Source organism: Magnolia sinica, chromosome 6 (assembly GCF_029962835.1).
Source record: "Magnolia sinica isolate HGM2019 chromosome 6, MsV1, whole genome shotgun sequence".
NCBI classification, from domain to species: Eukaryota; Viridiplantae; Streptophyta; class Magnoliopsida; order Magnoliales; family Magnoliaceae; genus Magnolia; species Magnolia sinica.
In genome coordinates, this window is record NC_080578.1 from 31,768,966 (window position 1) to 31,796,696 (window position 27,731).

Consider the following 27,731-nt stretch of genomic DNA (forward strand, 5'->3'; position numbering starts at 1 on the left):
GATATAATTACACTACCAAAAAATGGGATAACGCTGATGGGTAAAAAACCGGCGGTTTTAGCCGTTGGCGTTTCTCATTTAAGTGAACAAAAAAATTTTTGAAAGTGGATTGCCTAAACAGTACACAATTACCAAACTAGCTTAATAGCCAATTCAAAAGCATGTTTTCCGAATCCTCAAACCAATCAACCTATACAAAAAGGTGAGTCAACACAAGGAAGAAACCAAAATTGAAATGAAAATCAGATATACCATCCAATTCCCAAACATATAAAATCTTTATTTCCATAAAAAATTGATTGTATATATGATACCCAATCCAAGATTGCCACCGGTCTATGACGGATCATGACAACTCCATCTAAAAGCAATATTAAGAGGAACGTTTTCGAGTGACATCTTGAAGAAAACAAAAATACCTTTATAGATTTGGAAGGAAAGAAATATAACTTTGAGAGGCGGTTATTTCATTCCCTTGGTAGATTTGGAAGGAAAAGAAAAATACCAAATTTAGATGGCTTGGTCAAATGGGAAATAATTGCCAATCTTTGAGAGGTGGTTATTTCATTCCCATGGTAGATTTAGAAGGAAAACAGAAATACCAAATTTAGATGGCTTGGTCAAATGGGAAATAATTGCCAATCTTTGAGAGGTGGTTATTTCGTTCCCTTGGTAGATTTGGAAGGAAAGAAATACAACATTTAATAATAAATGAGGATACCTTGATAAGCATATCTGTTGGAAGCCAAGCAGAAGCAGCTGGGATTCCAACCTAGGCAACCTACAAGCAGAACGGAGATTTGAGTTATAGACAAATTAAAAATGTAACTCGTTGATTTTAATCAACCTATGTGATAGACTAATACAAAGAGCCTATGGGAGTTGTGCCTTCATTGCAGGTCCAAAGCCTGGATAAAGGAGGATTGCATCAAGTTCGTAGACGGTGTGAAACTTTTGTCATAGCTTTTGTTGATGTAGTTTTCCGCTCACCCCTTCCACTGCTCGAACACCTACACAGGAAGAGAACAAGGAGACCTTATTTTGTACAGGGGACCCTTCGATGTCAAAGTCAAGCCTGGACTCCGGGTCTAATTGCTTAAAGAAGGGTTAGGGGTGAGAATATGTGTCTACCTTTCACCTTTTCACGTCTCTATTTGTAGAGGAGAAGCAATCCCATGTAGCTTTGGGATCTTCCTTAAATGGGATTGATCGTTATCTTAGATGATCCTGAGATTCTCGATTCCCTGGATTCTCGGGATTGAAGATTATCTTTTAAAGATCTCGGAGGAAGATTTTTAATACGGGCCAACTCTTAGCTCGGCTTAGGGCGAGATCCGATGATGAGCCTCTAGTTGAGAATAAGTAACGTAGCTCGGCAAGCCATTAGCCGACCTCAGAACATCGACGTTCTTAGATGATTAGCTCCGGTCGCCTCTCTTTCTCTGCCATTTGGCTGACTCTTAGTCAGATGCAGTTGATCCGTAATTGACTTATTGTTAGCTGATGGCCGCCCTATTGACCGACATAACAGATGGGTCGGACTGAGGTTGGGCCAAGGCTAGGTCGGCTTATGCTTGAATAATGGCCGACCCATGAAATGGGTCAGCTTGGATTGGTCCCAGGGGATCCCCTTAAGGATCTTATGGTGCTTCGGCCTCCTTAGAGGTCTCGCTTATGGCTCTGGACATGTAGGCTTTGGTCAGGCTCGATGTCTAGTGAGTTCGGGCCATGTCACTTTTATATAAGCTGACTTATCGGACTTGTGATATTTTTCTCCCAATAATGAACCCCCTTACTCCTTGTGCCGACCTTTGGAGGTCGAAGAGTAGATCAAAATTGATTAGGATTATGTCTAGACCGAGCTTATGATGGAGCATTTATTGCCAGTATGGCGGCTAACACGGATATCAACGCGTGTCGGTTTGGTGCCTGAGGTCGCATGGGCCGCGAGGCCGTCATTTTGGCATCAGGGCGAATGGGAGGATGACACGTGGCAAGAGGTTTGATGACGGATCCGAGCGTCGAGTGGTGCGGCGCCACATGTCGGTCTGGGTTGTTCAAAGAGGCATCGATTCGATTTCCCCTTTAATGTCGGTACCACATGGCATGGCTATAAAAGGGATACTTTAGGATCCTCATTTTTGCATTTTCACGTCCATCTCCATCTTCTCCTCTACTCTTTTTGCTCCTTCCCTTTCTTCGTTTTGTGCCTTCTGCTTTTCTGCATTTTTCAGCATCTCCACAATCTCCGGTGAGCTTTCTCTCCCTCCCTTTTCTTTAATTTTGCAAATGTCAAGCTCCATAAGCCCTCGGGAGGGAGTTTATGGTGATAAAGGTGAAGCGAGCGACTTCTGAGCTGCCTTGGAATCACCCTCGTTGCTGGTTGAGATGGCGGTGAATGCAGATTTTACATTCCAGCATTCGTAGAGGGTACTGGAATCTCTAGCGCAAAGGCCGGTGGCGTCCATCAGCATGTCAAATTTTCCTCCCAGGCGGGATGCAGTAATGGGAGCTTTCCCAGGTCGCCCTGACCCTTCAACTGAGGATGAGGCTGAAGAGGCCGAAGCCAATGAAAGATCCAGGGGGCTAGTAGCCTCAGTCTTGATTGAGGATGACTTATCTCGGATCGAGATCAGGTATCATGTCCCCGAGTCGGTCATCCTGCGTCTTCCCCTCCCGGATAAGCTACCCGACGGACCCCCTCCTGGGGTGGTTGCAATATTTCATTTCGGGCTATAGTGCGGCCTTCAACTTCCTCTTTAGGAGATCGCTCGGTGTCTCTTGGGCTGCCTCGACATGGCTCCGGGGCAAGTTACCTCGAATGGGTGGAAGGACATGTTCGGTTGCGCGGTCCTATGGGCCGAGATGAAGCAGTCTGAGCTGAGCCTAGATGAATTCCTCCACCTATATCAAGTACGGCCAAACCCCCAACAACCTGGTTGGTACTATTTTTGATCCTAGCAGAATACTGGCGGGGCTCTAATAACCGACTCTCCATCCTCCAACAAAAACTTGAGGGATTGGTGGTTCTAGGCAGTGTGGGTCGTTGGGAAATGGCTGAGCCAGGGCTCTTTAGTCCCTTTGTTCCCCGTGCCTTCTCTAAGGCAAGTAATGTGAAAAAATACTGTGCCTGTCGCTTTAATTAGTTGAGTCTTCCTTTTGGCGTCTTTTAACCGCTCATACTTCGCTTTTCAGCTGTCCCCAAGCGATCGCCAAAGCTCGACCCCGGTTCTTTAGCTCAGGTCTGAGACTGCGAGTGTTAAGCCCGGAGAAGAGATCTTGCAGAAGGCTTCTCCAACTAGATCGTCTACTTCACTTAGGCCTGGATATAGCTTTGACAGGTAATTGACAATCCGGACTTGAAAATATATCTTTTGTTTTTGCTACTGATATTGTTGTATCTCTTGATGCAGAAATGTTTGAGACTCGGCCTGCTCTTCGTCCTCCTTCCAAGGTCAGGGCACCACCTCGAGGAGATCCTAAGGTGTCAAAAAAATAGAAGACATCCTCTAAGGGTTAGGGGAAGGTCGCCCCTCCTCGCCTGACCATTATAGAGGTCCCAGATGAGGGCACGGAGGTGGCGGAAGCGATTCCTCTCAAGCCTCGGGAGGGTCCCGAGCCAGGACCTGTTACAGAACAGGTCCTCCCAAGGAGGGAGGAGGATGAAACTCTGAGAGAGGAGGTTGATGAGGAAGAGAGGGGGAGCTTCCTTTAGCACGTTGAAAGTATACTCCCCTGGGTAAGCAAGCAGGGGACCGAGGAGGAGTTCACCGACCTCTTCGAGTCGCCCTCTATGGAGCCGACGCTCGCTAAGATGACGAGGGTGCTCCTGAAGGTAAGGACGTAATTATTGTTGCTTGCATGTTTAGTTTCCTTAATACTAAGCTTCTCTTTCTTTTCTTTTTGCAGTTCGCGCCATGCGTGCTAAAGGCTCGAGTTGAGCTATCTAAGGCCAATTGGCGGGTTGAAGAGGTGGAAGCTCGGCTATCGTCTGCCGAGGTCCGGGCCACCTTTGCAAAGGGCCAACTTGAGGAGACGAGGGTCACTCTCAGGGAGTCTTCGGTGGAAAGGGCCCATCTAGCCTTACGATTGGAAGAGGCCAAGAAGGCCTATGATAAGAGCCGCAAGGAGTGCATTGAGCCTTGTACTGCAGCCAATCAGACTAAGGCAGAAACCAAGGTCGCTCTTGTCATTGCTCGGAGAGAGGTTGTGGAGGAGTATCTGTCATCCCAGGCCTTTGAGGATGAGAAGAACACTCTCTTTCGCCAGGGTTATGCGGAGTGTGTGAGGGGGATGAAGAAGAGCTTTCCCCAGCTCGACCTCTCTGGCTTTAACGAGTGAGTCAGGATCTGAGGGTTCGGGCGAGGGAATCGCAGTTGACCCTGAGGCATACACTGAGGTGACTCCCGATGTTGTTCTTGAGGCAGGTCCTTTGGTGGCCCCTCAGTTAGCTCCTGATGAGGTGGCCGAGCTTAGAAGTTAGCTTTATGGTGCAAAGTTCCTTTCTGCTCCCCACATCTACTACAGGTACTTTAAGCACGCCGAGCGCCGAGCTCGAGAGCATCTACAGAAGCGAGCATCGTCCACTCTCAACATTACTTTCTTCTTTTTTTTTAATGTTTTACCAATGTAATATTGATGTAAATGCTGAATTAATATCAATGTGTCATTTTTGATCTGATCAATGAATACATTTTCCTTGCAATCCATTGTTCGATTTACATTGTTTGTCATGGCATGGATTCTTGGATGTTTGCCAATGAAGGTTGAGCAATGATCGTCTGTCGACCGATTTATGGATAGTAGATCTTGAGATGCTCGGCATTCCAAGAATGAGGCAATAACTAGCCGGTCAGATCTTCTAATTGATATGCACTAGGTCGGACGGTGCTTGTAATCATGCAGGGTCCTTCTTAGTTGGCCCCCAACGTACCTGCACCAACCTCCTTGGTGTTTTGGAATGTTTTCTGGAGGACTAAGTCTCCCACTTGGAATCGTCTAATCTTGACTCGTGCGTTGTAGAATCGAGACACTTGCTACTACGGACTATCGTCTAAAGCCGAGCTTGTTCTCTTCATTCTTCCAGAAGGTTAAGGTTGAGCGCCAGTAGTTCCTTATTGTCCTGTTCATCAAATGCGCTCACTCGGGTAGTCGGCAGTCTGATTTTCACGAGGGCAATTGCCTCCGACCCATATGCTAGGGAGAACGGGGTCTCTCCTGTCGCAGTCCAAGTCGTGGTTCAATAAGCCCACAAACTTTAGGAAGTTCATCGGCCCACGCTCCTTTGGCCTGGTTGAGCTTGGTTTGGAGATATTGCTTGATTATCTTGTTGACAGCTTGAACTAGTCCATTTGCCTGGGGATGATGTGGAGATGAGTAAACGTTCCTCATCTCGAGGTTTTGGCACATCTCTTGATATTGCCTGTTGTCGAACTGCTTTCCCTTATCAAAAATGATAGTCTGAGGTATCCCAAATCAGTAAATGATATTTTTTCCAAACAAAATCTATAATTTTTTGCTTGGTTATCTTGACCAACGGCTCAACCTCGACCCATTTGGTGAAGCAGTCGACGGTGACTACAACAAACTTATTCTGTCCCTTCCCTATTGGGAAAGGTCCGATGATGTCTATTCCCCATTGAGCAAAGGGTCAAGGGCCGGCCGTTAGGGTGACCTCCTCCGGTGGCTGCCGAGGAACTTTTGTGAATCTTTGGCATTTATCACAGCTTTGGATGAGCTTTCGGGCATCTTGCTGGATGGTTGGCCAATAGTAGCCTTGTCGAGCAACTTTGTGGGCCAAGGATCATCCTCTAGAGTGATTGCCAGAGATACCTTCATGAATTTCTCGCATGATGCAGTCAGCCTCGCTCGATCGTAAACATCGTGGGAGCGGTGTGAAGAATCCTTTCTTGTATAGGATCCCATTGAGCATAGTGTAGTGGGCGACTCGGATCTTTAGTCATCGGGCCTCGGCTCGATCCTCAGGCAGCTCTCCAATCTCGAGATATCGAATGATAAGATCCACCCAAGTAGGTCCTGAGTCAATGGGGCGCTTGGCTTCAGAGTTGGTCTCGTCGACGTTCGGCTTGGAAACATACTCAATCGAGATGGACCTAGGGATTTCATCTTCATCGGTTGAGGCGAGCTTTACCAGAAGGTCAGCTTTGGCATTCTCGGCCCGCAGGATTCGGACGACGGTACAATGTTGAAACTTGCCGATTAACTCTCTTGATTTTTATAGGTAGGCATTTAGTCTCTCTTTTCTAGTCTGGTAGATATTGGCTATCTGGTTGACCATTAGTTGAGAATCGCTGCACAGTTCGAGATGAGTGACTCCCAAACTGGCTGCCAAATGAAGTCTTAGGAGCAGAACTTCGTATTTTGCTATGTTGTTGGAGATTTGAAATCTGAGTCTTAAGACATACTGTATGTGTGTGTGATTAGGAGTTTCCATGACAACCCCTGCCCCACTTGCCTTCGAGTTAGAAGAGCCATCAATGTATAGCTTCCAAAGGGTTTGGGCGAGAGCAGTCTGTTCTTGATCTTCCTGATTAGTCGGCCTCTCTAACTTGGCAAAAGTTGGCTCGGATTGCTGCATGACTTCAACGATGAAGTCGGCCATTGCTTGACTCTTGATCGCAACTCTTGGCTTATAATAGATGTCAAACTCACTCAATTCGATTACCCATTTTGTGAGTCATCCTGAAGCTTCTGGTTTTTGGAGTATCTGTCGCAGCGGTTGGTTAGTCAAACGATAATCGAATGGGCTTGGAAGTAGGGCCGCAGGCATCGGGATGAGACAACCAACACTAGGGCTATTTTTCCAAGGTCGAATACCTCGTTTCTACCGGGACGAGAGCGTTACTGATGTAATAAACTAGAAACTGCTTTCCGTCATGCTTGCGGATCAAGGCCGAGCTTACGGCATCATCAGAAACCGCTAAGTACATCAGCAGTGTTTCACCAGACTCGGGCTTGAAGAGTAAGGGCAGTGACCCTAAGTATTCTTTAAGTTGCAAGAAGGCTATTTCGCATTCTTCTGTCTAATTGACTATTTGCCGACCCTTTAACTATTTAAAGAAGGGAAGGCATCTGTCTGTTGCTTGGGATACGAAACGGTTGAGTGCTGCAATCCTTCCAGTCAGCCTCTGGATGTCTTTGATAGTCTTAGGCGATTCCATGTTGAGTAAGGCTTTGATCTTCTCAGGATTTGTCTCTATCCCTCTCTGGCTGACTAGGAAATCGAGGAACTTGCTTGAACATACACCAAAGGCGCATTTGCTTGGATTTAGTTTCATTTGGTATTGTCGAAGGACGAGAAACATTTCCTCAAGATCAACTACATGATCTGTCCCTCGGATGCTCTTGATGAGCATATCGTTGATATACACTTCCATTGTCGGCCCGATTTGGTGGGCGAACATCTTGTTGACCAACCTTTGGTAGGTCCCTCCTACATTTTTCAACCCAAATGACATCACTCGGTATAAAAAAAGTCCTTTGTTGGTGACAAAGGTAGTTTTTAATTTATCACTTGAATGCATTACAATTTGGTTATAGCCTAAATAGGCATCCATAAAACTAAGTAATTCGTGCCCTACAATGCTGTCGACCAACTGGTCGATCCTAGGGAGAGGGAAACTATCTTTTGGGCAGGCTTTATTTAGGTTGGTGTAGTCCACACAAACTTGCCACTTCCCATTGGCTTTTTTGACCAGGACGATGTTGGCTATCCAATCGGGATAGTACACCTCAACAAACTTGGCCTTTAGAAGTTTGCTCACTTCTTCCTCTATTATAGCATATCTTTCAGGGACGAGAGCACGCCTCTTCTGTCGACTGGCTTGTAGGTCAGATCAATATTGAGGCAATGAGTGATTTCTGATGAATCGATGCCAGGCATGTCTTCGTGAGACCATGTAAAAATGTTGAAATATTGTCGCAGCAGAGCGATGAGTTTATCCTTTAATGGAGATGTCAAAGACGACCCTATCTGTACTGTCTTGGATGGGTCAGATTCATCAAGCGGGATTTGGATGAGCTTTTCGATCGATTGACCACGCTCGGGAGATTTGTCATGAGGGTCCAGGGACTTGATCGTCGCCACTTCGGATGGAGCTTTCAGAGGTATGACATAACATCATTAAGTGTCGTGCTAATCCCCTTCGATGATCCCAACTCCCGATTCGGTCGGGAACTTCATGGAGAGGTTATATGTGGAGATTATGGCTAGGAGAAGGTACAGTGAAGGTCGGCCGAGAATTGCGTTATAGACTGAAGATTGGTCGACTATGAGGAAGTTGATCATGATCGTCGCTTGATTTGGTGCGTTCCTAGCGGTGAGGGAGAGCTAAATGGTTCCCTCAGGGAGGACTTGTCCGCCCGAGAAGCCAATTAAAGGAGTTTTCACAGGCCGTAGTGCTGACTGTTAGACGACCATCTTGTCGAAAGCTTGGGTGAATAGCACATCTGCAGACGAGCTTGTGTCGACGAGGACACTAAAGACCTTGCGGTTTGCTATAGTGACGATAATGACCAAAGCGTCATCGTGCGGGTGATGGATGCCTCAAGCATCCTCTTCAGTGAACGTCATATTATATTTTTCCAGCTTCCTCTCCTTCGAGGGCCGAGCCAAAATCATGATCTCGGACTCAGGTCGACTAATCTTCTCGCATGATTCTTTTGAGCATTGTTCGAGTCGCCTCCGCCTTGGTGACCACAGACAATGGTTCAGATTTCTTTCGTGGGTAGGTTATCACTTGGGCGTTCTTCCGCAGTAACGATCCTAGCTCCTTAGTCCACGTGCTCGCCAAGGTGTCCTTCTCGGATGAGCCTCTCCATTTCCTGCTTCAGGTTATAGCAGTCACTTGTGTTATGACCATGATCCTGGTGGAAATGGCAATACTTATTTCTGTTTTGCCGATAGGGATTGTCACACAGTTTGTTCGGCTAGTTGACGAAGTTCTCACCCTTTATTTCCATCAGGATTTGCTCCTGAGGTTTATTAAGTGGGGTGTAGTTTGCAAACTTTCTATCAAGTCATTTGCTTAACCTACACTGGTCTCGAGGCCGATCGTCTTTCCATTTCTTACTGTTACTAGCTAAGTCAGCTTCCTTTTTTATCGACTGCTTTGCCGAGGTGTTTCTATTCTGAGCCGCTTCTCTCAGGATCCGAGTTTCCTCGGTAATGGCATATTTCTCTAATCATGCTATGAACTCGACCAGTGTTGACGGGGGGTTCTTGTCTAGGGATAAGAGGAACTGCTTATCTCTCACCCCTGCATGATGGAGTTGAGGGCTGTTTAGTCCAAATGCTTTCGAACTTGCAGGGCTTTGAGATTGAAGCGCTTGATGTAGTCCTTGAAGAGCTCTCCTTCCTTCTGGACTATGTTGTTCAGATGCGTAGATGCCTTGAGCCTTTTCTTGCTCCCGATAAAGTTCGCGATGAAAGCGTCACTGAGCTTGGCGAACGAGCTAATGGACCTCGGCTTTAGTTGCTTGAACCAAAGCCGAGCAACGTCGGATGGGGTAAGTGAGAAGGCTCGGCACATCATTGTGTCTGAGGCATCGTGTAATTCCATATAAGTCCGAAAGGGCTTTACATGCTCTGTTGGGTCGGCTTTGCCAGTATAAAGAACAATCTAAGGTAGGCAGAACCGGTCTGGTAATTGGGCTTGCGTTATATCAGCCACAAATGGGGATTCTGTCTCTTCCAGTCCTGACGGATTAACCGAATGACTCTTCTTCAGGTTGGCAATCTGTTTCTATAGATTTTGGATCTCAGTCTTCCATGGTTCCTCATTATCGGCTGTTCCTTCGGTCAGCAGTCAACTGCGCCTCCTCCGATCTATCTCATGCCGTAGATCGGATGCAGGTAGAGGGGCAGTTCCTGAGACATGCATCGGAGCAGGTGCAGCCGGATCTTGATGTAAGGTCGGCTGAGGAGCGGTTCGCGGGGCGGATGGTTGAGGATTGGTGAACTGTCGAACACCGCTCGACCGTTCCTCCCTCTAGTTGGGCTCTTGCCTGCGCCGAGGCTGCATTTGCTCCAGCATTTCCCTCATATAATTTAAATTGGTTCTGATGTCTCCAACCTCTCTTTCCAATGTATCCCGTCGCCCATTCCCTCCTCGGTTCCATTAAGCACACTTGGTCAAACTGGAGGTTACTTGGTGGGTTGGTGTTCCCTGGTGGCTCCCTTGTCGCTCTAGTCGATTAGGGGCGTGATCTGCTGCAGGTAGGAATGTAATTGAAACTTCTTCAGGAGGGGTTTGGGCTTTCTTTTTCCCTCTAGCCATGGCAGGTGTTGTAGTGCTTCTGATATAGCAAAAAATGACTTGTAATGTCGCTTCCCACAAACGGCGCCAAACTGTTGATGCAGTTTCCGGCTCACCCCTTCCACTACTTGAACACCTGCATAAGAAGAGAACAAGGAGACCATGTTTTGTACAGGGGACCCTCCGATGCCAAAGTCAGCCCTGTACTCCGGGTCTAATAGCTTTGAAGAAGTAGGGGTGAGAATATGTGTCTATTTTTCACCTTTTCGTGTCTCTATTTGTAGAGGAGAAGCAATCCCTTGTAACTTTGGGATCCTCCCTAAATGGGATTGATCGTTATCTTGGATGATCCCGAGATTCTTGATTCCCTAGATTCTCGGGATCATAGATTATCTTCCAAAGATCTCGGAGGAAGATTTTTAATACGGGTCGACTCTTGGCCAACTCTTAGCTCGACTTAGGGTGAGATTCAATGATGAGCCTCTTGCTGAGAATAAGTAACGTGGCTCGGCAAGCCATTAGCTGACCTCAGAATATTGACATTCTCAGATGATTGGATCCGGTCGCCTCTCTTTCTTTGCCATTTGGTTGACTCTTAGTTAGACGCGGTCGATCTGTAATTGACTTATTGTTAACTGACGGCCGCCCTATTGACTGACTTAACAGGTATGTCGGACTAAGGTTGGGCCAAGGCTAGGTCAGCTTATGCCCGGTTGACTTATGCCAGAATAATGGCCGACCCATGAAATGGGTCAGCTTGGATTGGTCCTTGGGGACCCCCTTAAGGATCCTTAAGGTGCTTCGGCCTCCTTAGAGGTCTCGCCTTATGGCTCTGGACATGTAGGCCTCGGTCAGTTTCGACGCCTAGTGAGTCCGGGCCATGTCACTTTCATATAAGCCGACTTATCAGACTTGTGATATTTTTCTCCCAACAGCTTTCATCTTAAATCCTGATAATAGAGGAATAAGATTTGCATATTCAACCCCAGTCAAGAGAAGGCTTAGAGGATAATGATGATGATGAGACCAATTAAATATGTAGTTTTGTTATACCTTGAATTGGCATTCTGCAGCAATACCCATGGTTTAAAAATCAATTTTTTCATATTGTATTGTTCACCACCGATACCGAGTAGCATCACCCCGCATTATCCTTTATCAGGCCATTTCAGCCTGGTATGGGCTGATATTGCTGTATCATTCATGGACAATTCCAGCACATATATCCGACCGGTTTTTTCCAATACTTTAAACCTTGGAGATACCCCTTGTTTCCACATCATAAATAAAAGAAAAACTTTTTTTTTTATGGAAATAAATAAATAAATTTCACAATCGTATCCAAGGTTTGCCCCCACAATGGATAGAAAGCGCCCAAAAGATCAGATAACTATTGAATACTGAAAAGAAATTCTAGAACTATCAATACTCTATAGAAATGAAAGCCAAAGATCAGATAACTAAGATTGTCCAATCTAGAGGGGTTTAGAACATGGTCCATCCATAGTGGGCCACATGGATAAAGTGTTTAGAACATTGGGCCCCATGTGTAAACTGAGATCCTACGGATACTAGGGCTGTACACTAGTCAAGCTAGCTCAAAAAGCTCACTCAACTCGGCTTGACTCAGCTCGGATTGACTCGGCTTGAAAGGCCAACTCAAGGTGAGTCAAGCTTGTTTACTAAAGCTCAAGTTGAGTTCAAGCCAAGTTCGACCATGGTGTATTTCAACTCGACTTGACTCGAAGCTCGACCTCGAGCTCGAGTCGGCTCGAGTAATATATTTTAATAATATATATTAATCTTAAATATATATAATATATATTAAAGTTAAAAAAGAAGAAGTTAAAACTCAAAATTTTTTACTAAAAAACACTACCCGACCCTACCTGTCTCCATTCCCTCTTTTTCTTTCCCTTACCCTTTCAAGGTAAACTCGACTCGACTTAAGATAAACTCAACTGCTCGACTCAAACTCGACTCGAAAGCTTTGGCAAATAAGCCAAGCTTCAATGTTGAGCTTGAGGGCGAGCTCGAGCTCGAGCTCGAACTCAAGTATAACATGAATGAGTCAAGCCGAGCTTGGTACACCTCAACTCGACTCGGCTCGATGTATAGCCCTAGAGGATACTATGCATGTCCTTATACAAATCGAGAGACACGATAAGAAAAGGGGGCTTTAGCCTCGGTTAAAAATTGTGGCTAAAAAGGTTAAAAACTATGGCTAAAGCCTTTAGCCTCAGTTTTGCCTCAGTTATCCAAACAGAGGTTGAAACCCCCGTGGCTAAAGGCTTTAGCCTTAGTTTTAGCAACTGAGGCTAAAATGACTTTTATAACCTCAATTCTTCAAGTGAAGCTAAAAGAACCTTTTTAGCTTCAGTTTTCTCGAAATGAGGCTAAATCAAAATTTTAGCCTCCATTGTTTCCAACTGAGACTAAATCCAAATTTTAGCCTCAGTTGCCTCCAATTGAAGCTAAATCGATTTTTAACCTCGGTTCTCAACAATCGAGGTTAAAGCCTTTAGCCACGGGAGTTGTAGTCTCAGTTTAGGTAATTGAGGCAAAATTGAGACTAAAGATAGATTTAACCTTTGTTGGCATCAAAGGAGGCTAAATCTAGTTTCTATTAACAAAAGCTAACAATATTATAATCAACCAATGATTGAACTTGTGCATGTTTCACCCATTTAACATCCATTAAGACAACAATTAGGACAATACCAACAAAACAATTAATGGTCTATTTAAAGTTTTCAAAACAAACAAACTGCCACATAGCCTTCCACATGAACTGTTTCAGTAAAGTCCCCTTCCACGTGATTGCTTTGGGCAGACTTCTGCCAGCATGAACTAGAAGCTCCAAGACGCCATCAAATGCTCCTAAAACAATCACGGATCCACTTCATAAAACTCCAAGCTTGAAATATGCAATTAAACATGAGTGCATTCATATTTAAATCTGTGTGCACATAGACACAATCACAAGCATATAGAGAACACTGAATTACTCAACTAAAGATACCAATCCCAACAAACATAACAAACCTGGATAACAGTATCCATAGTAGTTGCTTGCCAGATAATAGATCCCCTATTCAGCCACCAAAGACTCATGATCCACATCGCTCTCCTTGAAACTACTTGTAGCATCCCCCGATGAGGATATACATGATGTGGCATCAAATGGGCTTCCATCCTTTGAAGCAGCCTGACATAATCAGGAAATCACAGATATCAAATTATGCTACAACCCATAATTGCAGTTGAATCATTATGCCCAAAGAAAAAGCTGATAAAAGTCGAGTCTAGTTCACCATATAAAGTAAAAGTATATCACTAAAGAGAAATCAAAACTATAAAACACTAAAAAACCACATACCACATCAATGGCTTCAGAAGAAGGATCTACTTTCATATTCTTCATCATCCCTTCCAGAGCTGGACAATACAAGTTAAGGCACCCACAACCACAATACTACATCACTAAAGCTCATCTCTCTTTGATCTGAAACAAACAAGACTACTCTCTCTCTCTCTCTCTCTCTCTCTCTCTTACCAATACCCACATAAGGAGAGGAACCAACTAAAATTTCACATGAAAAAGAGAACGGATTCTATATCAAACAAATCAGCAACTCCTATACAATATCAAATAGTAGAATGACAGTCCAGCGATATCAATCAACTAGTGAGGAAGGCGGGACACTTCTATACCAAAATCACCCATCCGCATCGGTTCTTATCTGCCATACATCCAAGCAGACCCGTGACTTTCTAACATTAAGTAACCAGATCAACAAAGTACAATAAAACTCATGCAATGCCCACTTCTATGGCAAAACCACAAAATCCCAACAAATATATACTTCATTTCAATTCAATTAGGGACCTAATAGCTGACACTTCAAATGTGTTAGGAAGGTAAATTTTTTTAGTCCATGTATGGTGGAGCATACCAGTTCAATTGTGCTTATAACCATCCAAATCTCAGAGGACATGTAATTTTATGGATACTTACAGCAGGAGAAAAAAAAAAAACATAACAACAGTAGATGATTAGAACTCACTATGGAAGGGATTCCTGGATGGGTGAGAACATAAGCATATCCTTGCATGACTTTATCCAAAGGGAATGGCCATAACTGTTGTGTGGATTCTGTATCATGATTGTCGATGAATGTGACACTCTTTTCTGGCCACAATCCAATCATTCTGGGCAGCCTCCCATCCACGTCCTTCATCCGCCACAATTTCCCTTGCACTGCAGCTTGGGACATCATAAGGGCTAGAGATTAGCTAGTCAACTTAGGATCAGCTTTGAGCAGAAAGAGAAAAATAATTTCAAGAATGGACTGGCAGGAATAAAGTGAGGTTGGGACATCATAAGGGCTAGAGATATTGGGGGCAAGAAGAAAGAAGAGATCTACTTGGTTACATCTTGGTCATGAGAAGATAAAAAAGACAACCTTCTCTTTCATAGAAAATCTTAATTTTAAGCATCTTTCAAATGACCATGAATAAAATAGTTAAATGATTGCCAAAGATTTTTGAAATGTTGGACAAGCACCTCTTCCAATTGTTGTTTGTCCATATTGAATTCTTTTGGTTTCAGCCCAGTAATAATAAATCATCATCGCCTTTCAGAGAGAGAGAGAGAGAGAGAGAGAGAGAGAGAGAGAGAGAGAGAGAGAGAGAGAGAGAGAGAGAGAGAGAGAGAGAGAACATTAGCAAATCTTTTATCATTGCCTTTAGAAATGAGGGAGATGACTAACTTGTTGATTTTAAAAATTTTCTTGATTGAGAAAAAATATTTGTTTTTCAAATAAATAACAAAGTCAGATATCTCTCAAAAAAAAGTCAGATAATAAAAAAGCAGTAGAATAGATTTGAAGTTTTGACTATAAGGCATTATGAAGTTTCAAACGTCTATTAAAATTAAGAGAGAGAGAGAGAGAGAGAGAGAGAGAGAGAGAGAGAGAGAGAGAGAGAGAGAGAAGATCCATAAGTTTTATCCTATAAAACATAACAAGTTTACTTTTTTAGAGTAATTCCATTAAAACGATCATTGTAACAATGCTCCAATGTGCGATGAGGATCCAGATTTCTTGTGCAAGACTCAGTCAAGACAATCTAGGTGCATGCAAAGTCATGTAGTGCACATGCCATCCTGCATAGACAACATGTACGTAGTTCCTCAAGCACTATTACACTACCATAAAGAGAAAAATCAGTACAGAGTATACAGCTAATGCAACAGTTACCTAAGGATAGCCTATCATGCTTAAAAGGCTAAATAGATCACCATACATGTTAAAAAGGCTTATATGACAGTCTCAAATGTATCCTCAGACATGTATATAGAATGGAAGTTCCATGGAAGCTTTATTCATGTATTCTCAGCCCTGCATTTGGCCCTTGAGTTGAATTTCTAGAAATTGCTATTCTAATTGATTCTACAATTGGTTAAAACAATTAGAAAAATGGGAGTTATTATTTGAGGTGTAAACTCAGGTAACAAAAAGCTTCTCAGTTGGGTTTCTTTCTCAAGGTCCTTCCAAACACCCAGTGAATTTGGAAAGTGACCACAACTACATATTCAACCAAATGCTAAGGTTTGCACATAACTAGCCTTTCCAAGTTAGGTTTGTGTAGTTCAAACGCCAGCTAATGACATGAACAATTTGTCGCATTTGAGCTGTAACGAAGGAATCCATACCATTTTCAAGCTCTTTGAGCTTCATCTCTTCCATTCATTTTTTCAATCATGTATGTGTTAACCGTTTCTTTATGCATTTAATCGAAGTCTAGCTTAATAGCTTGGAAAGATGTTCCATTACTCTCACTCTCGGGGCAATGTAAGTCATGGTGATCTGAGATTCACCAGGGCACTTGGACTGCCAATAGATTAATCTATACTGTGAATTAGGTTAGCCTACTCATTTCATGCATGGTTGCCAAGAAAAATACACCCAAACCCCCATGGGACAGACATCCAATGGTTAGCATAACAAGCGGACAGTGAGGGCCAGTAATGAACTGTGTAGAATTAATTGGATCCACCTATATATAGGTGTTTCTATGGATTTTGTTACATTTTTAAAGATTGTGTAGTAACAAAAAAAAGAAAAAAGAAAAAAAGATTGTACATGTGGCATGCATTTAATTCAATCTAAACTAATAAAATTATAGGTCCCTGTTTAGTAATATCATAATTAGAAAAGTACTACAAATCATAGGCAGCTATCTATTGGATGGGTGAAATAAGAAAAATCCAACTATCCTATTTCAAAAAAATAAAATAAAAAAATAAAAAATAAATAAAGGTTCAAGATAATTCAACCAATCTCATTTTGGACTTTTGATTTATTTATAGGTGGCTCTGTCATTTAAGCAGATTACTTTGAGTGTATGTAAGCCACATGTACAATTTCTTTGTGCTTGTGTAGCAAGCATCACACACAACTGGAGTATCAAAAATCCCCTTTGGGTGAATATTCACCATGATTCTTCTAAATGATGTAAAACTAACATCTAAATCTCAGCAAATCAGAAGATACTAAATCTCAAAATGTATTTCAAATGCATGATATTACATAAATCAAAGATAAATCTCTAAAATTGAAATACATAAACCTAAATTACAACTTAAATCAGCAAGAATCGAAACAAAATCCAATGAAATCTCTAAGAATAAAGAGACATAAGTTGGATCAAGATCAAAACAAATCAAGCACATGTCACCAAATCACAATCCTAATGCACTAAATTGTATATGAAGGGCATGGGGCTTGCAATACTGCCAGTATGAACTAGTGAAATTCTTGTGCCAGTTGACTACACTACGCGTTTTGTAGTTGGCCACCGGGTCACATGAGCCTTCCAATTTAACTTTCTAACTGCTTGACCCAAATGGTTTGAAGAAGAGTTGTCCGTCCTTCCATTATTCTTGATTTTTATTTTTATTTTTTTGAATTTAGGATTATTTGATTTTTCAGTTTCCTATGAAATACAAAGTAAATAACTAGCCATTAATATCATTTTGAGGTGTCTTCTTAAATTAGAATTATGGCTCATAAATCAAAAGTAAAATACACTTATAAAGTAAAAAAGTAAAATACGTTGTCATCATTATATATGCACATTATAAATCTTTCATTTTTAGATTGATTTTTGTAAAATCATTGTACAATCAAATATGGGCTGGGCCAGCTTGACTACAAAAAATAATAGTAGTAGTAGTTGATATCATGTTAGTGGGGCCCACCACATGTCACCAAATCATAGAGGCATCCATAGGGCCATCTCAAGATGTTGATTTATGACTGTATCATCCCACCCTCAATCACAGATTTTTCAATCAAGTGGGTGGGCCCAATTGAAGGATGGATGATACAAATTATGATTTATATAGGAAATTTATTATGATTTATATAGGAAATTATCAATGCATAGTAATGTATTTCAAATGCCTGATATTACATAAATCAATGATAAATCTCTAATTTCTAAATATATAAACCTAAATTACTCGTAAAATCAACTTGAATTTCCTCTATAACATATCCAAATCTCAAATATCAAGTAGAAAATTCTCAAAATTACTTTAAAAAAAAAAAAACACACACACACACACACACACGCACACGCAACTTTAGCAAAAACTATTGCGAAAATCAACTCATACCCACTAGATACATCAAAAATCACATTTCTATCAACATCGGGCAAACAACACAAAAACCAATGTAAGATCAGAACTACCTCTTGAGCCACCGGATCCCGTGAATCCCTCCAAATTACGATCCGCTTGTTCGAAACACCGAGAACAGCTTCAAGGATATCATTTTTAGCAGCTCCTGACCTCTCAAAACCCTAATTTCTGAGCACAGCATGAAAGTACGAGGCCAGGAGCTCGAATTTCAAAGTTCTGGTACCTAGTGTCGAATTATAGAGAAAGAATCGTCCGAAAAGAGGAATCGAGGCGTTGGAGTATTAAATGATCGGCCGGAAAAGGGCAGGAGTTGAATTTCTACAGAGAGGAGAGGAAAATTAGGGATTGGATTGCAGAGAAATTAGGGTTTTTTTCCAAACCCTAGTTCTTATTCAGTGCAGAGATCGACTCTCTTTTCTACGGTTTTCGGAGAAATGGTAAAAGCAGTATTCAGAAATCGGAATGGTGTGGAGAGGATGGCAGTATTTTTTTTTTAATTTGCAAAACCAGGTTTTATCATCCACTAATGTTGACAATCTCAAATGGAGAAAAAAAAAGGGAACATAATTCCTAACTGCTAGCAACTTAGATAAATATACTTCACTAATCAAAGAGTGAAAATCCCATGTCATCGTCGCTCTCTTCTTTCTCTTCCTTCCCCTCAGCTGGAGGTGTCTTCACTGCGATTGCACCGCCCCCAAAGGCAGCTGCCGCAGCAACTCCTCCTCCGATGAAAGCGCCGCCGCCACCCCCACCTTCGATAATCACCTGAAAAAACAGCTAAAGATGGTGAGATCAGGGAGAACGAGGACTGGACCCCACCAGAAATATCGGTGGAGAGAGCTACTTGGACTAGCTTCTTCTGCAGATCGAAGGTCGAAGATGCTGAAGCTTCGACTTCACCAGACAGCTGCTTCTCGCTCCAATTGTCGCCGGATCTCTTGCAAATGAACGCGAAAACTCCCATCTTCTCTGCAAAACCCTAACCCTAATCCTCACCTTAGTAGTCAAGACGAGAACGAGAGGACAACAGTATTTATATATAGAGTTTGGAATGAGATGCAACTCGGATAATCCTACTCGTGCGTCTGTTATTAGCACCCCTCTCGCGGGCCAGCATACACGAGTGCGTGTAGGATTCGAAAAGGCATGCATACTTGAAGCTGGGTAGCGGGCATTAAATCCACGCCGTCCATCAACTAGAACACTACACTAAAATGCTGAACATTTCCTTTCAGATTTTTGCTATGGTGTGATCTTTCTGTGGTTTGGATTAGTATGATTTTTTGTTTCTACTGTTGAAATAAGTCAGCAGACCAAATGGATGGTGTGGATCTTATGAAATTTCCACACACATGGCTATCCATTTGTGTAACGCCGGTAATTACCGACGGAGGGTACGCTAGCGTGGTTTTGTACCACGGATAAATACGAGGCTCCTTATGTACACGTGGCATTTGATATAATCCAAACCGATCAATGGTATGAGTTACTGTAGTTAGGTTGTGTCTGAAAATTTACTATGGAAGCGTGATTATAGCTGGTATCGATGGAAACTATTCAACGGCGATGATGGGCAGACCTTTTGTAAGCCCCGTATCCTAGACCGTACCGTTCCATAGGCTTCCGCGGTCTTTCCGGTCGAATTCTGGCAACCTTCGGCCCTGGATTCTCGTGCCGTCAACCTGAATCGACTCAACCCAGGGCTTGTACCTTAGCGACCGCGTCGTCGCCGCGGTTCCGATGCCGCGACTCGCGCGCTGATGCGATGCTCTGGTTGGGAGATGTGGGCCAGCGTTCGGTGCGAGGAAACGCCGCGCGTGCGAATTTTGAGGGAATCTCTACAAGGTGTCACATCAATTAATCAATCCCATCAATCCCATCATGTCAAGTACAAATCAACTTTCACCCTTTCCCAAGCAACCCCCAAAGTCAAAAAGCTCTTACACAAACCCATACCTCTCTTACACCTTTTACCAAAAAAGTCAAAAAGCCTCTTACACACCCATCCCTCTCTCTCCCATCCATCACTCCATCACCCATCACTCCCTCTCTCTCTCCCTTTACAACTCTCTCTCTCCTTCTTTTTTTCAAATCCAATCTAAGCAAGAGCTCCTCACGTCCAAGCATTTTCCATGGAGAGAAAAATGCATTTGTGAGGCCCACCTTTCCTACCCCTTCATCTCTCATCTCAACCATCCATTTCTCATCTTCCTCCATCAAAGAGAAGCACAAGGAGCTAAGCAAGCCAAGGGAGCAAGAAGATCAAGTGGTGGGTGCCTTGATAGGGTAGATTTTGATATTTTTAAGATGGGCCAAGTGAGGCCGACCGATCAATGGTTTGGATCTCACTTTGGACCCTAAGATGTGGCCGATGGCCCACTTGGATCATCATGATCATTCCATGATGGGGCCATTCTCCATGGACCCCATCATGATGTTATTTCTTTGCATGCTTAGGGTCATCTAGACCGTCTAATTTAGTGGAGAAGGGATCTCCACCGTTGGATTTAATTTTAATGGGTCCACATGTAATGGGACCCACTTGATGTATGATTTAGTGCGAGGGAGGGCCCATAGTGCCGGGGTCCCTCCATCACGCGGGCCTCACTCTCTATCTCTCTCCCTTTTATTTTTATTTATTTTTTTTTTTATGTTAATGAGGTTATGTGGCCCACTTGAATGGACCCCACCATGAGGTAGGTATTTTATCCAACTATTTATAAGTGGGGCCCACTTTGCATGTATTGTACCACACCATCCATCAGTGGTGGCCCACATGAAGAGGCCCACCTGGTTCGGTATACAGTCCAGCGTCCAGGGACGCTGGACGTTATTTTTTTTTGGAAAACACAAATACCTTGTTTCCAAGCCAAGGAGGGTGGTCCACTTGTGTAGGCTCCATCTTGATGTAGGTATTTAATCCACGCCGTCCATTCCCTTTCCAAGCTTGTTTTAGGCGTTGAGCCAAAAGATGGGACTGATCAGATTTTCAAGCGGGCCATAACATGGCAAACAGTGGGTTTACCCTTGAAATATCCCATCTTACTTTTATACACCGAAATATGCCCAATATCGGGCTTGTTTTGTTTGTCTGGAGCCATGGAAGGCTATTGGACGGAGTGGATCGCCTAGATGTGAACCCCTCCTGCGAAAACCACTGAAAATCTAGCAGGAGGCAGCAGCGCTGCCTGCGCACACCAGCGTCCGGACGGACGCACAGCCACCCACGGCTACAGCTGTGGGCCCCACCTTAATGTTTATCTCCCATCTAATCCGTGCATAGGGTGGGCCACCCCATGACATGGGCCCACCCCAAAAATCAGCTTGATCCAAGACTCAGGTGGTCCACACCGTAGGAAACAGTGGGATTGGACTTCTACCTTTGAAATCCCCTTGGGGTCCACAGAAGTTTTGGATCAGGGTGAAATTTCTTTTCACCCTTCACCTAGGCCCATGTGGCCTTATCAACGGGTTGGATGGCATATCAACATTACGGTGGGCCCCACATGGAGCCCACATAGATGTATGTGTTTCATTACCACCGTCCGCCTGGACGGTGGACGTGGAGCCCACTGTGATATGTGGAGCCCATTGTGTGGGTGGGTGCACGTGTGTGTGGGCGCGTGTGTGTTGGTGTGTATATATATTTATATATATAATATTATATTATATATAATATTATATGTTATATGTATATATACAATATTATATTATATATAATATTATATGTTACATATATATATATATATGTATATATATTATATTATATATAATTTATTGATGGTGGGAGGCCCATTTCAGTTCACTTGTGAGCCATGGTTGAGGCCCACTTTGATGTATATGCAAGGCCCACTTTGATATATATATATATATATAAGGCCCATTTAATGCATTAGGGGCCCATGGGTCGAGGCCCATTAAGATGTAATGGGGCCAATGGGTTGAGGCCCACTTGATGTACATATGGGGCCCAATTGGTGTGGCCCATTTGATACTCATAAGGCCCATGAGATTAGGCCCATTTAATGCATTCTAAGGCCCACGGGTTATGGCCCATTGCAATGCACATAGGGCCCATTGGTGCGGCCCAATGATGTGGCCCACTTGATGAATATAAGGCCCATATGATATGGCCCATTTGACGTATTTAAGGCACAATGGGATGTACCTAAGGTCCATTGCAATGTACGATCCCAACATGATTTATGTAATGATGTTTACGTCAGGGCTATGCCTTGGGAGCAATGGTGGTTTGACGTCCACATTGCAAGTATAGTGTGGTTAAATGTTCACATTATGACTTTCCCTAGGGCCCATTGTTAGGCTCGTACGTCTGATGTGTAGGCCGTCTAGGCCCATCTTTGTTATGATTATCATCCATCCTATATAACATGCTTAGTTCCATGATTCATGATCATATGCATCATACGTATGCTTGATATGAGAAATGACTGATCATAGCATATGCCTTCGGGCAGATTGTCTAGGGGCCCCGTACAGGGGTGTTGCCCTACATGAGCGCACGATACGCGCAGGATTGCTGTATGACTGGATAGTGTGATTCATGCATTTGCATTGTGTGATATGGTTACTGTATGCCCTAGCGACATCAGGGCCATAGCCTCCACAGACGTATCGTGGTTGGCAGGATTGGATACCGAAAATACTGTTCTACATGGGGTGCGATAGATATCCCTGGGTGAAAGTCCCTAAACCCTTATGGTACCAGGAGGTTGCTCCAACGTCTAGACCGAGTGGGTGCATGAGCACTGAGTGCCGATTACCAGACGGTTGTGCTTTCCACTGTGTCGTGGTCGGTTGGAAGGGGGTGCGGCCTTACCCGCCCGAGAGTAGGGGGCAATGCTAGGCTGAGTCTGACCAGCTCGAGGAATGGGTCCGCTATTGACGAGCCGAGCACGATATTGGCAGGCGGATAGCGAGGTCTTTTCCACTCACCTTATTGCGCGCGATGGGGCGGCAATCTGGCTTGGAGTGTACTAGACCTTGGTGATATTCCAGATTTTGAGCTATATCAATATGTGGATTTAGATGAGGATTTGTATGCTTGAGTTGCATTTCGCATTGCATGGCCTTGGTATGGCCGACATCATTCTTTGCACCGCATGGCCTTGGTACGGCTAATGGGATTCTTGGCATTCATCAGCATGTTTCGCATTACTCTGATACTGCATAACTACATTACCACCTTAAGCATACATTTTCACCACCCTCTAAGCTTTCTATAAGCTTATGCACGACCGTTGCGTGCAGGTGACGTGGGATCGCAGCAGCGCTGAGGCTTGGACGCGTAGCAGATCTTTTTGGAGCTTTTGGTCTATTACCATTGTATTTTCCTTATTGCTCATTGTACTTGTAAAGTTTTTGATCATAGTGGAAATGTGATGGAGTTTTTGGTTGTTGTTTGTAGGTTATGCCCTTGGTTATGCTGATTACGAATTAAACTGGTGTTGAAAATCCTCCTTATAGCATCCCAGGATCGGAACCTGGCGAATGGGCGCTGGGAGCCGAGAATGGGGTTCTACGGAAGCTGTCGGCGCCGGATTCGGCGATCGGGAATTTTGTGAGCCCGGTTTCCGAGTTTGGGGCGTGACACCTTTAGTCCCAGTTGCTCACCAACTGTGGAAAAAGGGTAAATTTTTTAACTCAGTTTCTCATCAACCGAGGTAAAATGGTAGACTTTTGGCCTTAGCTCTCAATAACAGAGGCAAAAGGATAGGCTTTTGGCTTCATTTGGTCACCAACTGAGGCAAAATGACAGACTTTTGGCCTCAATTTCTCACCAACCGAGGCAAAAGGGTAGACTTTTTGCCTCAGTTGCTTACTAACCAAGGCAAAAGGGCAGACTTTTGGCCTCAGTTTCTTACCAACCGAGGCAAAAGGGAAGACTTTTAGCCTCAGTTGCTCACCAATCGAGGCAAAAGGGTAGACTTTTGGTCTTAGTTTCTCACCAACTGAGGCAAAATGACAGACTTTTGGCCTCATTTTTCAACAACTGAGGTAAAAGGGCAAACTTTTGGCCTCAGTTGCTCCTCAACCGAGGTAAAAAGGCAGACTTTTGGCCTCAGTTTCTCACCAACCGAGATAAAAAGGGCAGACTTTTAGCCTCAGTTGCTCACCAACCGAGACTTTTAGCCTCAGTTGCTCACCAACCGAGGCAAAAGGGTAAACTTTTGGCCTTAGTTTCTCACCAACCGAGGCAAAATGACAGACTTTTGGCCTCAGTTTCTTCCCAACCGAGGCAAAAGGGCAGACTTTTGGCCTTAGTTTCTCACCAACTGAGGCAAAAAGGCAGACTTTTGGCCTAAGTGTCTCACCAACCAAGGTAAAATGGCAGACTTTTGGCCTCAGTTTCTTACCAAGGCAAAAGGGCAGATTTTTTACCTCAGTTTCTCACCAACTGAGGCAAAAGGGCAGACTTTTGGCCTAAGTTTCTCACCAACTAAGCAAAAGGGCAGACTTTTGGCCTCAGTTTTCAACAACCGAAGCAAAAAGGTAGACTTTTGGCCTCAGTTTCTCACCAACCGAGGCAAAAAGATAGACTTTTGGCCTCCATTTCTCACCAACCGAGACAAAAGGGTAGACTTTTGGCCTCAGTTCTCAACAACCGAGGCAAATGGGCAAACTTTTGGCCTCAGTTGCTCACCAACCGAGGTAAAAGGGCAGACTTTCGGCCTCAGTTTCTCACCAACCAAGGCAAAAGGGTAGACTTTTGGCCTCAGTTCTCAACAACTGAGGTAAAAGGGCAAACTTTTAGCCTCAGTTGCTCACCAACTAAGGCAAAAGGGCGGACTTTTGGCCTCAGTTTCTCACCAACTAAGGCAAAAAATGAACTTTTAACTTCAGTTCCTTTACAACAGAGGCTAAAAACCACATTTAGCCTCCTTTTTTTGAACCGAGGCTAAAAAGTTGAGGCTAAAGGCCTAATTTCTTGTAGCTAGAACTTATATGCAACTCTCAGATTACAAAAAGTGCTAGCACAAACAATCCATGTATTGAAACAAACCATTGTAAATAAATGCCATTTGATGTTGTATTCTAGTATATACCCATCCTGTTCTCCAAAAACTATCATCGTAAACATCCAAAAGATGATGCAGACTAGTTCATCGGTCACTGCAAAGCAGTACACAACACAAACTTTGAAAACTAAGGGAACGTACTTCATCTAAAAATGAATCCTTCAAGGATCCTCTAGCTTTCTTAATGATTTGGATGGCCTCTAAATTTGTACTTCCCAACCAAGAAAAGAGATGATGATTTAGAATAAAGCTGAAATTGAATTGTCACAACTAAAACAAACTAGCAAGAAAAATATTATTATTAAAACAAACTAATACCAAAAAGGTAATTGATGTGAGTGTAATAGTGTAGCAAACTAGCAGCAAATGCTAGTTTAGTTAGTTAAAATGGGCGAAATGGAAATTGAACTACAAATTGTCAGATAAAAATCCCCAACTGATTCTCAAAATCTAATCTTATGTGTTGGAGGAATGCTCAGTAATAGATGATATAGTTCAGTGGAGAAGAGGCAATTGTTGTAGTAAAGAGGTGGTGATAATTCAAATTGTGAAATAACATCAAATTCTAGTTAAGTAGTGAATACTAATTTAGCTTAGCATGGTATACTATGACATGAAATTGCAAAAAATTATCCTAAATAAACAATACAGAAAGATCACAATCTTTCAAGCCCCATCATTTAAAAAAAAAGAAGCATATTATTGGACCACTTTCTCCAAATCCTCTAGAAAATATGTTTCAGCAGATTGTCTCATTGCAATCAAATCATTTCAGAAATTTAAACCAAAAACAAATCAGTAAATATTTATTTCCATAGGCTATGAAAAACCACCCAAGAACCATATTGGCATGGAATTATGAAGATGCATATACCTTCTTAAAGATGCAAACTTCAAAGTGGCATTGTTGCAATGGTGCATCCAAATAAGCACTTGCAAGTACAAAAACCACAAACGCCAAAATCCCCAAATTGAAGTAAAATCCAGATAACCCAAGCAAGAATTTTAACATTTCATGAATCTTGAAAGAATTCAAGAACTTTTATAAACAATAACTCAAATAGAGTAAAGGCATCTCACAGAAATCCTACCTTCTTGAATAATTATAGCATTACCCTCAATCTTTGGAACCTCAGGCCAAAAAAAAAAAAAAAACCAAATCAACATCCATGACAGCTTTTTCCTGAGGATTCTCCTCAAGAAGAGCTTGAGCAACTGCAACCGGATCGATGACCTGCATTTATTGGGCCTGGCCCCTCTCGTCCTTTGGGACTTTCAGAATCTTCTTGAACTAGTAGTACTTGCGCTCCAGAGCATCCGGACTATCATCATCTACTTTCTTAGCTACAGCAACAAAGGAGTTGTTGGAAATCTCCTAGAACTCCCGCGTCTTTCTTTTACAGTCCACTGCATTCTTCCACATGTCAAGATATGAGTTGTCGTTAGAAACTCTGATCTCATTTGGGCCGTTGGGGTTTCTTCCACTATGGAAATGATTGTTTGCTTTGTTTCGGGGTATTCTGGAAGAATCATCGATCACAGATGGAGAGACGGGAGGGCTGTCAGTCAAAGAGCTGTAGCTCTGGCCACCATTCAATGGCCCATTGCTATGAGAGAGCCTTCCTAATGTACGTGGTGACACTTCTTATTGCAATTTTCCACCAAAAGTATAAAAAAGCGTTAAAAAAAAAAAATAGAGATGTCCATTTTTCAGATTTCACATCTTAAAAAATCACATTAAAAAAGCTGAAAAGAGACAAAAACCCAAAAATAAGTAAATAAATAAAGAAATTTCAAGAAAAAAAAACATACAATGATCAATACAAAATGGTAAAAATAGAAAACGAAAATAGAAATCCTAATAATAAAATAGGAATACTAATTAAAAAAAAAAACCTAAATTTTCAAGATCAAGTCAAGAAATCTCTAGAAAAGACCAAGATCCAATTTGTAAAAGGAAAAAAAAAAACACCATGATTTTCCAAAATCCCATTCACGTAAGCATAAATAGAAAGAACTAAAAGACCAAAAAAAAGAAAAAAAAGAAAAAGCATGATTTGAAAAGGAGAGCTTAATTTTAAAACCCTAAGTTGCTACCACTTCTTTAACTAATCGATTTTAAGAACTTACCAATTGAGACTGTTCCATGACGAGCTGCGACGTGATGGAGGAAGCAAAGTAGAAGGGATTTTCGGCTACAAATCGCCTACTCCACCTCTCCTTCCACTTCTTTCAATATTGCTCCTCCTCTGTAGATCCATGGAAAATCCGCAAAACTGGGTGGAGAGAGACAGAGAGGGGAATCGTGGTTGGAGAGAGAAAGAGAGATAGGGAGAGGAGAGAGAGGGGATTAGGGCGAGAGAGAGATACAGAGAAAGGATGGAAAGGATTAGGGTGAGAGAGAGGGAGAGCGTTGACGCTCCTCGTGCTCTGATTTGTACGAACGGTTCAAAGGAGATCAAAGTTAAATGGGCCTCACAATGATGTATTTATAATAACTACACAGTTCATCAATTTGGAGAGATCATTTTATATTATGATACCAAAACTGAGTAATTTACAATGCTCAAGTGGACCACACCACAAATAGCATTGGGGTAATGATTCTCACCGTTAAAATATTCATAGGGCCCACCATAATATTTACTTTCCATCCAATCTGTTCATAAGGTCACAAAGACCTGGATGAAGAGAAAAAAA

General features: G+C 42.9%; 1 long non-coding RNA gene and 1 pseudogene across 2 annotated transcripts; both read right to left on the reverse strand.

The window, feature by feature from the left end:
* Positions 1-393: 393 nt before the first annotated feature.
* LOC131248629 (uncharacterized) lies at positions 394-27,372 on the reverse strand. 2 transcript variants are annotated; one of them, XR_009172324.1, is made up of 3 exons: positions 27,158-27,372; positions 25,906-26,675; positions 394-781 (listed from the first exon to the last, which is right to left on the reverse strand). It is a non-coding gene; the product is annotated as an uncharacterized LOC131248629 (long non-coding RNA). The 2 variants fall into 2 exon arrangements; XR_009172323.1 differs by lacking the exon at positions 394-781 and having other exon boundaries at positions 25,721-26,675.
* Positions 18,474-19,013, reverse strand: LOC131248628 (large ribosomal subunit protein P3-like; annotated as a pseudogene).
* Positions 27,373-27,731: the final 359 nt, after the last annotated feature.